General features: G+C 42.5%; 1 long non-coding RNA gene across 1 annotated transcript in view; it reads right to left on the bottom strand.

Moving 5' to 3' along the window:
* LOC112949368 overlaps positions 1 to 11,580 on the bottom strand; it is a 57,960-nt gene extending 46,380 nt beyond the window's left edge. Inside the window, exon 1 of the long non-coding RNA XR_003249815.1 lies at positions 11,531 to 11,580. This is a non-coding gene — a long non-coding RNA (uncharacterized LOC112949368). The remainder of the gene's footprint in view (positions 1 to 11,530) is intronic.
* Between the last annotated feature and the right edge of the window lie 614 nt (positions 11,581 to 12,194).

The following is a 12,194-nucleotide window of genomic DNA, read 5'->3' as shown; positions in this document are numbered from 1 at the left end:
GTTGAGGGGAAGAGGAAAGGAGTGAATTAGCTACAGCTATACTGGTCTTYACAACAGAGAAGGGGTTCCTAGGTGATTATAGGATATATTCAACATATATGAAAATAGAAATATTTTGGGTGGCAGCAGCATGGCAAAACTACAGCTGCTCCCACAGGCCAGTGCAGTTCAGGTCTGTGTAGGAGTTTCCCAGGAATTAGATCTTGCCCCCACAGGCTTACACCCTTTCCCCTGGGTCTGGGTTCACATTTGGCTTTGAAACACAGCAGTTGGGAAACACAGACTTTCTTGGATGTTGCAGAGGTGAGGTAAAGTGGAGCAATACAAGGTTTGGCGTGTCAAATTAAGTTAGTCTTATTAAGAAAACAAGCAAGTGATTAGCGAGAACCCAATGACCTAATACAAACATCTTGCAGTTCCCTTCAGTAGATTAAAGGCAGTTCACAAATGAATTTTTAAAAATAGCAAAAAAATCAAGATACACCTTCCCCTCAAACGCTCTTAAAACCTAAAATTTCTCCTTTGCCAATTGTTTTTCAACAGACAAAAATCCTTTCGAAAGGATCATACAGAAAGGTAATGTAAATATCAGTACATGTTCAAAAGAAGTGAGCGAGCTGTGGTCAGGTCGACATGGTAGCACTCAGACAAGCACCAAACATTCATTGAGCACACTGGTTATTTCTCCCTTTGATACTTGAATGTTTTTTCTTCTAAAAGTCCATGTGAACTTTGAAGTTTCACACAAGATCTTGAAAGAAATACAGACCTCTACCAGCCGGTAAGTATGATTCTTTAGTCAGTTATTTCCATGTATATTACACGGGTAGCTTAAAAGTGAAAATGTGAAAAATAATGTGAAAAACAATGAAACTCCTTGACAATCTAAACCAGATAAAAGAACCTGCAGTCTCAACATCTGTACTATGTAGTCTAGGAAGTGATAGAAGCACAGGAGAACAGCCAGAGGCCATTGAAACAGGGCAAAGCCAACAACTGATGGGCAATTTGCTCTGGACACGTTAAGTTGAACAAGACATCTGTATTAGCAATAAACCTCTGGTACCAGCTGTGCCATTAGACCATCCACTGTGCTTGAAGCCTCAAAGTCCCAGGTCCCAGAACCAGCTAAAAAGGGTGTTTTGAAGAAAAAGGCACATTAAAGACAACATATCTGAAACACTGAAGCCTTTCTGAAGCTATGCAGTGTCCCACACTTATGGGCCATGCTTTGCAATAGAAGCTCCAGTCTCTACTCACAAGAAGGGAACACTGGGAATTGTTCCTTGGATCATACACTTGTTTCCTGGGAAAGAAACAGACAGAAATGCAGTAGCACACTGGCAGGGTGACACAAAATGGAAATACAGGCTACATAGGCCTATAAACACACCGCGGTACAAACTGGCTTCAACAGACTACTATGTTCAAGGTAAATGTTTTATGAAGGCAGTCAGAGAGCAATATATCAAAATCAAAGGATTTGCTAATGGAATTGCTCTTGCTTTAATATCTAACTTATTTCCTTGCTCTCCAGACTGTTTTTAAACACTCATCCTGAATCATCCCCTGAAGGGAGAGAGARAAGTTAGTCAATATTATACTTAAAGTAATGTGTGAAAATTAGAAGAAATATGACCCAAAGTAAATGTTATTTTCACAGCAGACCAACTGCAGCATAATCAGTGAATATAGAAATTATTTTACCACCGATGACTGGAAATTGTGCTTTTACTAACCTTGAAATTTGAAACACATGCCCTGATTTCTGGGGGGAAGTTCCTGTACATCTTGTTCCTTCACTCAAGTATTAATCCACAAACCAGTGGGCTTTTGCAGCCAAGAAGGAAAAATAGAACTCGGGCAGTTGARCTGAGTTTTGTAGAGAGAAGGCAAATGCCCTCATAGGCCAGGGCTAACATTGGCTTACATTGTTAAGCAYTGCAATACAGTCAAGTTTGACATTTATGGAGCAGCACCAACTTAGCTCCTGGTACCCAAGTAGCACAAAACCTGGGCCATGCAAAGAATGAAAACAGTAACACTGCTCTGGGGCTGACTCAGTGAAGTTTTGAGAGAAATACAAGGTTGGCTGCACAGTGGTTTGAACAAAAGATAATGTGCAGGGTCAAAGCAACGTTTGCAAGCAGTCAGAATGTGTGATCCAAGACAAGAATTTGTGAATGTGCAACACYGGTAAGTGATACTGGGAAAATAAACAAGGTCTGCTGAAGATTCTTCTTTTAAAAAGCTGGGCTCATTTCCACAAATGTTCCCTTAATTCTCAGGAAAGGCAGAGCAGGGAAAAGTTCCCACTATTGCCAAGTCCAAGAGATGCCTCTTGAAGCCAGAGACTTCACAAGTCCCCTTTCCTCAAATGGAGATTTAAAGCATTGCATGGAAGAGTAGAAAACCAGGGCTCACATTCCCAAAGACAGAAGTGTGTGCATTTATGGGATAATACAATGAAGTCTCTCATACTTGTGGGAAAGTGTTAGAGGCATGAGAATCCACTCCCAAAAATGCCAGGGTCATAAAGAGGAAGGCCCTCTACAATTATTCAAATCAACTTAAGTTTTGTTGTGATTTGATAATGAAAATCTATCAAGTACTTCAATCATAAATGGCATCATTTGGTTTGCATGCAACAATACACATCTACATCTCATAGCAGTTTTTAATATCACTATTAATYTCTGAAGCTGATTATAGAAGAACTATAACCAGGAAAACTTCATTAAGATAAATATGGCAAATGACTTGGACATCGCATCCTCTGAATCTGTACAAGTGAGTCTATATAGTGAGGCTGTGCAGTTTCTGTAAGTTCAGAATTTTTGGTCAAGGATAACAGGGCACTGGAAAATTCACCATAGGCAAATCCTTGCCAGCAGCACAGASAGGGGCTTGATTCCATGAATTAACATGAGACTATATCTCCCCCTACACAAGCTGTTTTGAGGACTCCTAAGCAAAGGATGCTTGTTTCTCATGAGCAAGTCACAGTGGTTTATTCATCCTCATTYGAGTTTCTCAGCACATTTTCTGCATATTAACATATTTTTGAAGTCTGTTAAGAAGCAATGACCTTCCAGTCTGATGTCATTTGCCTCTCTTGGCAGGGTCATTCTGAACTGAAAAAAGATCAGCTGTTGCTTCCATTTCAGACCTTCCACATCCTCTACTGCCGCTCTTTCCTTTCAACTCACTGCCATAGTGCTTGTAATCCCATTACACAGAGTCCATTTCTTCTGCTGAACACAAAGGYAGCCTCCAAATTGTAGGGTCAGCTTTAAGGAGTAAGCCTTAAATCTAAATAAATGTAGCCAAAGATCATCTATGTTGCTAGCTCTGTTACACAGCTGCTACACCAAAGGAAATTTGACCACTGCTGCTAACCATGCCAACCTGGCCACACGTGGCACTAAATCGGGGAGCAGGCCATGGTATGCACATTATGAGCCCCCTGCATCCACCATACCTTCACTGAGCAACAGTACTGTCTTATTTGCATCTGGCATATCAAGCACAACTTACAGCTCCATTATCACTGTGCATTAAATCATCATTGTATTTATCCCTGCGTCCAGAACCTTGTCCCAGTACCCAACGCGCAGAGCTCGGCTGTTGTAGGCAAGCGGACTGATCACTCAACTGGAGGGTGTTATCACCAAAGGAGGTGATAGGGGCTGCTAAGCTCCCAGTGCACAGCCGTTCTCACAGCACACCAACAAATACCCTGTGCACAGCAAGAGCAGCTCAAGGTTTCACTGCTGCCTTATTGATAACAAGGCCAGCAGCTGATGCCTCCAGCAGGAATATTCCTAGGAGCGAGGGAACAGAAGCAGCAAGTGGCTGAGGGAGACCTGAAGCACTGTAGGAAGGAGGCTCCAAAAGGCACCTGAGTGGGAACAACACTGGACACCAACAGCACARAACACCCCCTCAACTGATTTCATTCATTAGATCAAGTCAGCCCACTTTGCACTTGCAAGTCAATTAAGGAGTTACCACTTGCAACAGGTTCTGCAAAATATTCTTAAAATATTAAGTGAAATAGTTATTTTTAAAAAGGACTTTAGCTATYGAAGTTTTTAATTACTATTACATTTCCTTCTACTTAATTTCTCTCTGGGAATCTTAATGCTACAAACACTCCAGCGAAATATCTAACCAAGATGGATAAACAGATTTGATTTCACCTCAAAACATTCTTTTCCCTGAAACAGTCTTAGGGAAAGTAATAAAAAGAAACAATTGTATTTAACTGCACACACCTCTTAAAACAGTGAGAAACAGCCTGTACTATAGTAGAGAAGTGCTAGCATCAAAGCAACAAAAATAGCATTGCACCCTCTAATCCATACATGCATAACAAGAAAAATCTATGACTATCCTGTGAATTCTGATATATTTCCTGATACAACAAAGYCAGACAACTATAGAAGGAATAGCCTTTTAAAAAGCATCAGTACCASTTTCTAGCTCCCCAGTTACCTTTCTCCAAATGTGACTCTTGGTAATCTCTTGGAAGAGATTAACAAAATCTAAAGGTTTTTAATGGGTGTAAACAGGTCCTGTTATGCAATTAAACAGATATTTGCTGTTGATGCTAGCAGCTCTTCTGCCCCTATTGGAGCTTTTTGTTTGCCCAGAAAGGCAGAAAAAGGCAAATCCTTCTCCTTGCTCGGCCGTTGAGTCAAGAAAATACAGTTTGTGTCCATATCTGAGGACAGACACAAGTACCCCAAGTTCACAGGCGTATATTGCTTCCCCCATGAGCTTCTACACTGTACTCGCCTTTTTGGGCAAGAGCCCATCTGCTGGGAAGCAGCCTGCACACCCCAGAGCTGTGTGGGGGCTGAAATGCTGTTGGAAAAAAAAAAGAGTAACAAAACTGGGATATTAATGACTTGACACGTGCATCACTAACAGTGCTGCTGCTGGCACCCAGCACTGCCTTATTCCACATACTTGCTGGTTTTGTGGCACTGCCTGCACCATCACCACACAGCCTCCTTGCTCCCTCAGCCAGCACCAGCATGCACCTCCATCCAGGGTCTCTAGCCTTCAAAGTCCTTGCTCAAGCACCATCTGACAGCATTGCTTCACAGTAGCAAGTTACAGGGCAACAGATATGAATTTCTGAGAAAGATAATATTTCCAACTGTTCGTTCCCACCCTAAAYTGAGCCAAATACAACTTCATGCAACTGTCTCAATCTGCTCGAGTGCAGTGAAYGAGGCCATCTCAAACCGTTATACAAGGCAATGAAGATGTCTTGGCAGGCATGCAGGTCAAGCACATTTGCACTGCTTCTTAAGAGTGCCAAGGATCCTATTTTCCAGAAAATAARGCAACGAAGAAGAGCAAGGCACTGCAGCTCTTTAATGCTCCAAGAATTTCCAGTCACTGCCCTCCTAGGCCCTTAAACCAAACCATTTCTGAACGCTCAGAACCAGCCCTCAAATAATCATTACTTTCCTCAACAAACCTGCATTTGGTCAAACTATCTACTTTTGCAGCAAGCCCAGCGCTTCAGTATGACTACCATAAAAAAAGCACACACAACACTTTACCATATCTCAATGCATGTTAAATTGACTTGTGTGTATGCAGATCCTCTAACAGCTTCAAAGAGAGACTAACATCAGTGACRAAACTTGTAAGAATGCATTCATTTACCAAGACCAAGTCATGGAGTTGTAGTTAAGTTTGTAGTAAGAGCTATGAAATACCAAGAACGGTTTATAGAAACAGCTGAAGGGCACCTAAGGAATGACTTTGCAATTAGGAATTTCAAATATACATGGAGCATTTAAGAGCAGGATAAAAATAGATCAATCCCTTTTGACCGGCTCATTTCTTCACACCAATGCCACCTAAAGTGSCAAGGTGAATTAGAAAATTTCAGCTCTGCACAACACATGAAATTTCTGCTTCACAGAGAGCTAGGAAGACAGATGCAAAAATTAATCTCCAAGTTAGGCAAACCCGATAGTATTAAAAAGACATACAAAATCAAACAACTCAAGATGGCCTCCAAAAGCCTTTCACCAGGAAGAGTAGAAACTATTCTTTCCATTGGTTTCGTTTTGTTTTTGAAAGCTTGAGCTTTTGAAAGAAATAGCCTTTAACTTGCACAAAAGCTTAAAAAAGCACAAATCCTAAGAAAATTCCACAAATTCAATACAYATCTTTGTGAAGCACACACCACAAGTTAGTTCACCAGGAAAGCATATTTGACTCAAACAAAATAGTGCTGAAACCACAACTGTTCAATTACAAAAGAACTTGATCAATACCTATCAATAGTTTCTGGAGAAAAAAAAAATCAACTTATCTTGATTCTTTTGTTTTTTGTTGGAACAAGCAAAGTCTGGATGTCCATAAGACAGTGGAGCCTAAAAACACTGTGCATTCCCCACTGGAAATGACTTTTCTTCTCTTGCTTGAGGAGGAAGAACTTGAAAAAAAGACAAGCCTAAACTACCATGCGATATGGGGTTATCAGACCAAGTTAACTGGCTTCAAGTTCAGRTGTACTCATCCTTTACAGACACACAAGTGTGGATCTGCCTGCTGCTGCAGGAGCTACCCGATAGAAACCCTGTTCCTTCCATAAAGCACAAAACTGCAAATCTCAATCTATTTTGCCATTCCTGCCCCTGTGCTGCCAGCAAGCATAACTGAAGTGCCACATGTAAATAGAGTTAGCTCTCAGATGAAGCCCCAGAGTTTACCAACTATTTGAAGCTAATGCCAAAATTCTGAAGGGGTTTTTGCCATTCAGATAATTATTGCATTGCTACAGCTATGTCAAAGTACACTTGGAAAAGGGGACTCATTCAAGGCAGAAAGATTTACCATCAGAAGGGGCACGCTTTCTGTGACCAGATAGGTCACAGTCCTATGACAAGTCAAGCAGAATATTGCTTGACTCTACATGTGCATTCCAAGTGGATGCACCTCTTCCCATCTCTCAAACAGAAAAAATACTACTCTTAAGTCAAATATAACACTCAGCTTCAGCTGTTAACTTTCAGTATGGCTTCAGCRTATCAAATTCAGCGGCACTGAAGGCTTTTCTGTGCTCTTGTGAACTGCGAAGAGCAAAACATATGAATCTTTTCCAAGGGCAGACTTCTGCATAACCACATTTTCACTCTGCTCATCAACACTAGCATTGACTCAACCTGATTTGACTCAGGGTCTCAAAACATGTCTAAAGGATCACATTACACTTGACAGAAACCAAGATGCATGGAAGTTAGGGATCCATCCTGGATTATCTTCTGGAAGCAACAAGACCATGCTCAGCTTGAAAGGCTTCTCTGATTCAACTATACAGTGGGACAAGACCCTACAAGACTTGCCTTTGAATAAAAAGTCTATGATGCTTGTATGCACTTAATTGTATTTCTGCAGGCTATAAAAAAAAATCGTGCTATATTCATTTTAACAAACTCTACCAGATAGTTGTGCCTCAAGAGAAATTCCCTGTTCAGGGAATAAAAGAGCTGTTCATCCAACTTCAGCAGCAAATGCAAACAGCTAATTAACCTTATCTCCGTTACACTATCCTGACTTTGCAATACATCTAGCACAGAAGCAACAGTTTCTTTGCTTTGTCCAATCCCATATATACAAAGCCTACAATCAACTGACCCGGATTCAAACTCGACTAGCAAAGACTTTGCTTCAATTATTCCTGTACCTTGTGTTCTACAGACATATTTGCCTGTCATTTCTTCATCACTTCTGGCAGTGAAAACACAAAGTAGTAAATACAAGAATAAGAAAATGATGTTTAACTATTACAGACAAGATTGTGTGCATTAACTGAACAAAACAATTAGTCAAATGTCACTCACCAAATACACATAACACTCCAAGGGCAGCGATCAGTTTCTTAGCCCAGCCCAGGTGCTTATTGTTCTTCCTCCCAACTAAACAGTATCTGTTTCAACAGTTCCTTTCACGTCAGTTTCTGAGCTTAAATACAACATGCTTCCTCATAAAAGGCTTTAAGATTCCAGTTTTATAACCTAAGAGAAATTCTTGGCCAAAACTCACAAGAAAAAAAAGTGAATTGGACAAAAGGGCAGAGATTACACTGAAATTGAAATATTTATCAAAACAGATATTCCTTGCAAGGAAGATGATCACAAAGCTAAGGACTCATTTGATCCTTAATTGACCTGGGTGCTTTTAATTAGAAATGGGGAAAATTAGCCTAGGGCTATTTAAGATCTTGATTCTACAAATCTGCAAGTGCATAATGCTGTTCACGTAGGTATTCCGCGGTGAAGTTATGCATGAGCAAATACGTTTGTAGCTTCAGGGAATAAGTCTTGAATAACTTAACCTTTTAAAACTCTTCTTTTAAGTGGTTGCCTTTTAAATATCAAGTTTGGTATATACAGCCCATTACAAAATGTATTTTAGCTTTACATGTGAAACCATTCTTCACACCAAGAAATACTTGCCGTTGCTTCAGAAAAGCAGCAATAAAGTTAGAAAAATGCTGTAGTTCTAAAGAGCATAGCTTTTAGTTATGTGACTTTATTCATATCATTGCTTGAAAATGCAGTATTTAGCTTAACATCAAAATTTGGAGTTATCTACCAATTCATTTTTGACATAAGCACTGAATAAATTTCAGGTGTGCATCCAAAATCAAGCATCTTCCAAGTGTCCCGGTGCCTGTCCTAGTCCCTGTATACTCTGGTTCATTTATTGCTTGGAAAATATCCTTTGGGAACATTTAAGTAGAGAATGTATCTTCAGGATTTTCCCTGCACAAATATCCTGACTTTCTTTTCCTTGTATCCCTGTTCCCTCAAATTTTGCAAACTCTGTGGACTAATACCTTACATACCAATCACACAGTGCTCAAAACTGTACCTAAACCTCTCCTGAATACTCTCTCCCAGCTGGCCATTTCACCAGTAGATGAAGAGTTCCTTTAYATCCAGACTCCCACAGAAGAGAACTCTTTCAGCCTGGTTTCTAAAGGCAATGTTTACACATGCTTATCTGTTGATAAACAAGTCTGCCAGAGTGAGTTTTCAATCTATTGACCAATTCTAATCAAATTTGACAAAGTTTCATAGCCCTAAAAGRCAGTTGCTCTGGCAAGTGGCAGCAAAGGAGGCAGCCAGACAGAAAATACAGAACCCATTAATGACCCCGCAAAGGAAAGGGCTAAAACAGCAACCTACCRTTATTCTACCAGGTATAGTGGCCGTGTTCCACCACTGCTCTATCCAGCCTCAACGTGCAACTCATTGGAAACCAGAGTTTCTTGGTCTTACCAAAGACCCCTCTATTGTATTTCATGTATGAGAGCAATTAAGCCATCTCTCCAAAGACACYGTCTCTCCAACACCAAAGATGCATAGCTGTTCACATTTTGTGCACGCAAATATCAAAGAATAACCAGTCACACCAAAATTGCTTTATAGCTTGTTGAGGTATTGATGTTTTAAACAGATAAAAGTAAACTCAACAATATAATACATGAAAACGTGATACAAGGTTCTCAAACATTGCTTTACAGTGATTATAGAAATATTTTAGTTACCATAAAATTGCTTCTTTATGAAAAGGTCTAGTTCTTAGGCAAGTCATAGAAGAAAAATTTTTCCTTTTTTCACACAGCCAATAGAACAAAAAAGCACAGCATAATACACAGATCTCACCGGAATATTACAGTAGGAYGATTTGTTGAAAATCTTGCCATGTTAGCACTATTACATTTCTCTTCCCTCATCCCCACTTGAAACAGAGTAAAGGGTCAGTCAGAAGCAAGTCCACCCCAAAACATAAACCTGAGCAAAAATCAGTCTGGCACCTAAAAACTTTAGACCTAACTGCAGCATTTCCTTAGGATTTGGTCTAAGGAAGACAACATCTCTTTGAGACCATACAAAATTAGTAGCTCGTCTCTTTCAAGAGGAAACTACTACACTGAAAGCTACACAAACTTTACATTTTGTTTTTACAGAGAAGCACTGTAGGTCTAATTCATTCATTGCTCCTAGAAACTTTCAAACATTTACAATATAATGATCCAGATCACCTTTAATTGGCAGTCAAACACTGACACAACTATAAATCCCAACCAGCTTCATCCAAGTAATAACCAAGATAAACACATTGATTAATATGGTATTTTATCCCTGTTGAACARCTGCTCAACAGTCAATAGAAGATATCAGTCAAAAGTTTGAGACACTTCTCCAAATCACCCCATAACTTACATGGGAAAACCATAAACTACTCTTTACTCAGTTGCTGTTAGCAGTAGCATTTTGGCTGCATGCAAGAGGCAGGACAAGGCAGTCTCTCCTCCTGCAAGAATTACAGCCTAATTGAACACACYGTAGTCAACTGCAAGCTATCTACAGTTTGGAAGCAGAGCAAGTCAGCAAGGTTCATTTTCAAGCAAATAAGCAGAAGTCATCTCATTTCTCAAGAGTGAWAACACGTTCCTACCCAAGCATCAAGCTGCCTCCCATTGCTCCCTTGCACCTGGCCACAGATCTTATGCCTCATGCATGTAGCCCCTCATCTTCCAGGAAATTGCAGAGAAGAAACAGAAATAGGCAAGAAAGAGCAGATTCTGGAAAGAGCCTTTGCCAATCTGTCAGGTTACATTATTACCAAGTGAACTTCTTTTAAGAGAGCATTTGAAGACTTGAAGGTTCAAGTCGTGCCAAGCCTCCTCGTGGCCAGGAGCCCAACATGTGCATCCCTTTAATTACACGAGTACACCTATTAAAACAGAACCGCTCGGGTCCTTTAATGAAGGGCGTACCTGGGTGCTCACCAGGAGCCAAGYGCCCTCGTGCACGGTGACCCACAGCAGGGCATACACACTTACATATACACAAATATAACAACCCCAAACACATGCATTTTTACCCAGTTGTAAAAATCTCAGCCAAGACTGAAGCCAAACAAGGTAGTAKGTTGCAAGAGACAAGTCAAGACCCTTGAGGTACATTCACCACACCGAATTTCTTGCTTTCCAGTAACTTCAAGGCAGTTTCATAAYGGGACAGAATTGCAACACAAGAAGCAAAGAATTTACATGTTTATTACAACTACATCTTCTCATGTATCCAAGAGAAAAGTGCTACTGATKTTTTTTTGTTTTTATTATGGAGGGGAGGTGGATGCTTATAAAAAGCCATGAATGAAACCTGCTCCTGCACACACAACGCCRGCGAGAAAAGGGGTGAAAAGCGTGCAGTTGTGTCCCGTTAACATACAGTACCGCCACGAGCTGTGCCCGCACGCTGTACCCGGCCGGCAGCTCCAGCCGCAGCTCCGCAGCTCAGAGCAGCCCGTTTCTCACGCAATAAATTAAATCTGTATTCTCCCCGCAGCAAAACTTKAAACGAAATCTGCCGCGGCCGCCGTAACTCGGCGCGTCCCGCCGAGGGCGGTGGAAACCCGTGAATAAATAAATGRAAACAAGCGAAACGCCGAGGAAGGGGTGGGAGCGGCGGCGCTGACTTACGGTGCAGTCCGGCGCGCGCTGCGCGTCCCGGGCGGCGGCAGCAGCGGCCCGAGGGCACCGGGGCGTCCCCGGCACCGGGACGGGGGTCGCGGGTCCCGCCGGTGCCCGTGGCGGGCCCCGGGCAGCGCAGGTGCAGCCCCCCCGGCCCGGCGCGCACGCTGCGGCGCCGGCTCCGCTCGGCGTGTCCGGGGCGGCTTTGCCTCTTCCCTCCTTCTCGGTGTGTCTCTCCTCCTCCTCCTCGCTCGCTCCGCTCGCCCTCGCCAGCTCCCACTAGTGCTCGCACGCCCTGCGCAGCCCGGGCCTCGCCACCACCGCCCGCCCCCCGCCGCCTCCGGCGCCTTCCGAGGGCCCGAGCGGCCCCACGAGCGCCTCAGGGGCCCGCGGGCACCGGCGCCATCTCGGGGCCCCCGGGGCAGCAGCACCCTGCCACCATCTCGGGGGCCCCGGGCCCCCGCCGCCATTTTGTGACCCCCAAACATTTCAGGGTCCCAGAACCATTTTGTGGCCCTTCAAGCAGAATTTTTTTCCTCCACTGGCATTTTGGGGCTCCCTCGGCAGCATCTGGGAGCCCAGCCCTGCAGGATGAAGACATCCATCTCCAGCTCTTCACAACCTTCCTACAATGGCCACCACATCCATGCCCCTGTCCCAACAACATGGGACA

This window comes from Nothoprocta perdicaria, unplaced genomic scaffold, assembly GCF_003342845.1.
Source record: "Nothoprocta perdicaria isolate Ctin4 unplaced genomic scaffold, notPer1 scaffold_291, whole genome shotgun sequence".
NCBI classification, from domain to species: Eukaryota; Metazoa; Chordata; class Aves; order Tinamiformes; family Tinamidae; genus Nothoprocta; species Nothoprocta perdicaria.
The sequence above is the reverse complement of the archived record's forward strand: the minus strand, read 5'-3'. Positions and strand labels throughout refer to the sequence as shown.